Here is a 5,885-nt window from a genome sequence, read left to right on the forward strand (position 1 = left end):
TTTTAGGAGTCGAATGTCAATGAAATCAACTCTTTGACTCGGCTCACACTCTTAAAAAATGATTCTTTAAGAGTTCATCAGTAAATTCCATTCATAACCATGAGTTCCAAATTGATGGACATTGTGTATGGTTCTACATAGCACAAAACAAGAGTTCTGCTATCTGTTCAAGCTTGTTACAATAAAAAGAAACATTTGTGGTGCTATAAAGAACCGTTGTGATAAAGGTTACCCATTTTCAAAAAAGTTATAAGATATATAAAACCATTTGCAAACATTCTCCAACAATCTGAAGAACCATATGGTTCTATGTACAACTCATGTTTCTAAATAGAACCAAAGAATCCTTGGAGAACCAACTTTTTTAAGACTACAGAACAACAGCAGAGCTGGTGATAAAGGGATACACATGAGAATAAAGCATCCTCAACATAGTTTATCCGTTTTTTTGAGCAGCTACAGATTACGTGATAAAATTTTTAGATATCAACACGGTTCGGCAAAATACTGAAAAAGTAGTGTGGGCTGAATACTGAATACACTGCTCATATGTATTCAGTTTTGTATTCCTGGCTTGTCATCACATTAATTTATCAGTCTTCTCAGGCTTCGTCAGTCCTCTTTAGAGTCTGTATGTTTGCTACATGTTGTGCACTGATTTTAATATAGTGATTTTAATAATAAACAGGCGCTGGCAGTCTTTGTTTTAAAGATAGTATGTACTTTTTCATTCAGTGGATAAGTACTCTAAAAGTATTGTCCTAAAAATGCTGAATGTAAGTGTACTCTGAATATTGTCTTTACAAAATGTAACTTGGACTGAATACAGATATTAATTTCTGTATTCTGAATATGTATCCCCAATATTTGCATTCTGTTTACATCCAAATCCGGTATTTCAAGCAATATCACATGTCTTATCATTTACTTATCTTGTCATCTCTAATCATTACTGTATACACAATTCACTGAAAATGGGCCATTTTCAAATTCTTTTTCAATTCTTGAAATTTTGACCAAGTTTTCATTCTGGAGCAGCTGGATGTTCTACACGCACCTCTGTCAAAACCAACTATGATGAAAAAACATGGAGCCGACAGAGTCGACGAGTCGACAGCCAGCATTTCGACTCTTAGTGTCATTGGCCAAGAGTCAACCCTCATTCTCAGGCATGTTGGAGTTGAAGAATTGACTTCCTATCACTACTCCTCTTTCTTAATTCCTCTATCTTCTGATCAGATGTGCAGTGGCTATGAGGAATAACAGAATAAATGAGAATTGACAGAAGCTAAACTGTAAAGGTTACACAAGCGCCACAAACAATAATGTAAATTAGGCTGATGCTTCTGCCTACAGTCGACTCTTTACTTTACTTGTAAAGATGCACTACGCATTCTGATGTTGTTAAAAAATAAAGGAGCAGCCTTACTTAGACATTCAAAATACATACCACATGCTTTGAAACCAGTGTAATTCTAACTAGAAGCGAGATAACTCTTTAAAAGTTAAAGGCTCTGTGCTATGCAATCCCAAGTGGTTGCTATGGTGTTACTAGGCTATGGTTGCTTGGGTGTCCCAGGTGGTTGCTAGGCCATTGAGAGGTCCTTTTAAGGGATTGCTAAAGTGCTGCTAGGCAGTTGCTCTGGTATCCCAAGTAATGGCTGAAGTATTGCCGGGCTGTTGCTGTGGTTTCATAGGTGGTTGCTAAGGTGTTGCTAAGCAGTTACTATGCCAATCCAGGTGGTTGCTAAGATGTCACTAGGTAAATGCTATGCTATTCCAGGTAGTTGCTAGGTTGCTGCTAGACTGTTGCTATGGTATCCAAGGTGGTTGCTAAGGTGTTGATAGACCACTGCTGAGGTTGTTAGGTGTGAGTGATATTTGCTTAGAATTTTAATCTTAAATGTGTTGTCCATTATTGTATTTTGTTGTTGGGTATAACTGTTTAATGTGGATGTATATGTATATAACATGTGTGTATATGTATATAACATGTACTAATCGAGTAACTACACTATAAAAAAGGAGCTTTTAAACTTAGTAAGTAAGTACCCAGGTTAACTGATGCCATGAGAAGCTGATATGATTTTATCACGGGGAAGGGTGTTGGGCACAATACGGAGCAGAATATTTAACTTCTTATTCTCCAGCTTCTTGCTAGAACTTTTCCGTTCCATCTTAAATTCTGACTGAGGGGCTGAAGGTAAATGAGGCTGGTGGAACTTGAAAATACTAAAGAGAAGCGACTTCTCCTTCACAGCTTTTTAACGTTTGACAGTCTCTCATTGCATGGATAGCTCAACCAGTTTGTAAAGGAGTCCCTGTGGTTATCGAATAATCAGCTTTAGTATGTAATAAGCCTTGGATGTTAAGGGATTAAAAACTACTAAGCTTTAACTTTAGCCATTTTTAATGAGCTCAATTCACTTCAAGAGGCTTTATTGTCATTTTAGCTATATACAAGCACACAGTGTAATGACACAACATTCCTTCAGGACCAACACAGGAACACAAGTGCAAGACAATACAATATACACAGACAATGAGAGACAATACTCTACATTTAATACGAATTACTTACAATAAATACAAAACAGGGCACAGACAATACATGGTGCTCAGAATATGTTGAGTTGTGCAAAGCAGGATGTAACATTCTATGACATAATAGCAGATAGCTTAGCATATATGTGCATAGCAGTCACTGAGGTAGCAACCACAACAGCAATGGAATACAGTATTTGGTTGACGAGATATATAAATATATATATTAAGTATTTCAAGGGCAGCATGGTGGTGCAGTGGGTAGCGCTGCTGGGTTTAATTCCCAGCTGGGCGACTGGGGTCCTTTCTGTGTGGAGTTTGCATTTTCTCCCTGTGTCTGTCTGGGTTTCCTCTGGGTGCTCAAGATTTTCACCCACAGTCCAAAGACATGCAGTCAGGCCAGTTGGCCATATTGAATTGCCCCTGGAAGTGTGTATGTGAATGAATGTGTCTGTCTGTCTGCCCTGCGATGGACCGGTGACCCGCTCAAACCTGCTGCCTTCCGATCAATGACTGCTGGGATAGGCTCCAGTTCCCCCGCAACCCAGAAGGATAAGCAGCTTAGGAAATGCAATAATTATAATGAATTACAGCATCTTAGACATAGTTTGGAATGGCAGGAAATGGGGTGTGAAATGTTGTTGTTTGTATATGTGTCTTTGTGTCCATCAGTTCAGTCCATGGGAGTTGAGGAATCTGATGGCTTGTGGAAAGAAACTGTTGCACAGTCTGGCTATGAGGGTCCGAATGCTGCAGTACCTTCTTCCAGATAACAGAAGTGAGAACAGTTTGTGTGAGGGGTGTGTGTTGTTGTTTTCAACGCCTGTGGCTTTTCAGATGCAGCGTATGGTGTCAATATCCATGATGGAAGGAGAAGAATGATGATTCTTATAGCTGCCCTTACTCTTTGCTGAAGGGTGGGAGATGAGCTTTCCTTAACTTCCACAGGAAATAGAGATGCTGCTGGGCTTTCTTGGCTGGTGTTTAGGGTCCAGGTGAGGTTTTCCACTAGGTGAACACCATGAAGCTTGGTGCGCCACAAGAAGAACTTCACAGGAAGGTTTATGTAATGCATTCGGCTCCTTCTATGGACACAAACTCCATCTCCCAGAATCCACTGGGAGATCATATGACTTTGGACTCTAGCTTGTGCTCCTTTCAGCTCTCACAATCTCCTGAGTTCTAAGTGTTTACACCTGTGTGTTTAATCAGAGGACAGGTACACTATATATGAGGTAGCGGTAGAGTATATAAGTCCGGGCTTTAGTCAGTCTCATTGTGAGGTATTGTTTCCCAGAAACTACTGAGCGTTCTCATTGTCTATTCTGATTTTTTGACTGTGTTTTTGACCCTTTTGCTTCATTGTTTTTGATTCATTGTTTTTGATTTTGTTTTGATTGATTTTGACTTTTTGCCTGGACTCTGACTTTGTGTTTTGTCCCTTTTTTACTTCGGTTGCTTGATTTTCATTAAACCATCATCTCTTTCATCCGCAAGCGTCTGGTTTTCTGTCAGCATGTTACAGTTTAGGATAATGTAAGAAAAATAGCTTGTACTCTACACATGTATTTACAATTCTTTAATCAAAACTGTTTATTTAGACTGGAATAAATCTTTCTTGCTTGTTAGCGGGCTTTTATTTATTTATTTATTTTTTACTGTGTACTAATTATGTAGCTGTTACCCACTTAAGAACTAGATAGGAACCCAAAATTGACAGATGCTCATATTCCTAAAACTGGACTTTTAAACAAGATGGTTCTTCAATGGTTCTTTAGTAAATGGTTCTGTTTAGTATCATGAGTTCTGCATAGAATCATTTGCATGCCTACATGATGGAATGGCTCTTCAAACTGATGGAGAATGTGTTGTATGTGATTTTATATAGAACCTTTTTGAAAAGAATTCTCTATAGCACTTTCTGTTGTGAAAAGCTTGACATCATAATAATAGTATGACGCTTTTTGGTGCTATGTGGAACCATATACAACAAATTCTATCTTCGTTAAGAGTGCAAAACTCAACCATTAATGTTTCTGGCTTTAAGCAGTATAAAAAGTCACCCCAAGCAAAAAGAGTGGGCACTGATTGAGAGAAATGTGGTGCTTAAAGCTTCTTTTCTTGTGGGCAATAAACTTTCACTATATAATCCTTTACCCAGCAGCTTCAACGCTAAAACAAACTTGGAAAACAAAGGCACAACATTCCCCCCCTCCTTTCGCTTTAACATAAAAATGAGCAAAAAATGGGATATGCACAGAGAAACAGAGTTAGGAGAAATCACTGTATTGTCACCATATATTGATTTCATTATGGAAAAAAAATCTTGTGTTTTTCCTTTTCCTTCTGTATAATTATGGATTTTCTGAATGAGGAACTGTGCTTAATATGATCAAGGGCATGAACTAAAAGTCCTTTTTTTATTTGAGGATAACCAAGTGCATCTGATGTCAGTAGCCTGGTAAAATGACATGGTAGGGTTGGTGTGACATCTGCTGGCTGAACAGCGTACTGCAGTTAAAAGTATAAGCACAGACATGGGCATTCAACAACTTCTGAGGGCATGATGCGTTACATTTCTCTAATTTATCATTTACAACTCTCACTCACTCACTCACTCACTCACTCACTCACTCACTCACTCACTCACTCACTCACTCACTCACTCACTCACTATCTCTCTCTTTCGCTTGCAGTGATGATGCCAGGGTGAACACACATAGATCATCTTCTACACATTGTATGCACACATAGACCCTATTTAGCATAGTGTAAATATGAATGAATAGAATAACAACTATACACATAAATAGTACAAAATAAAAAAAAATCCTAGGTCAACTTTTTTCTCATAAAGCTGTCTTTATAACTACAACTTCTCAGAAATGATTATTTCTATGAGCCATAGAGGAATTACAAAAATATGCATTAGTAATGTGATGTCAGTTAATACTGCTGAAAGAAGGATCTATTATAGCCTTAACAAAATTTTAGGTTTGCTATGAGTTCTGTACAGCTTTCTTTACTTGACTCACCTCATTCTTTAGGTTTAAATTGCTTAAAACTATTTGCAAAATATTTACACTTACAGAGAAATAGTAATGAATACTTGAAGTCAAGCTGTACCACTAATTATTTATCAAAGTATTTTAAATAGTTATTTGTCCTGCTCCCTTTTTCCACATTTCAAAGTCTCATAATTTGATGCATCACATTAAATATGATCTATGACCAGCATTGGGATGTGACGGAATACATGTATTCAAAATACATATATACGCATATATGTAGAAATTACGCACCTGTGTTTAGTCCAGGTTACATTTTGTAAGGGCAGTATT

This window comes from Pygocentrus nattereri, chromosome 8, assembly GCF_015220715.1.
Source record: "Pygocentrus nattereri isolate fPygNat1 chromosome 8, fPygNat1.pri, whole genome shotgun sequence".
NCBI classification, from domain to species: domain Eukaryota; kingdom Metazoa; phylum Chordata; class Actinopteri; order Characiformes; family Serrasalmidae; genus Pygocentrus; species Pygocentrus nattereri.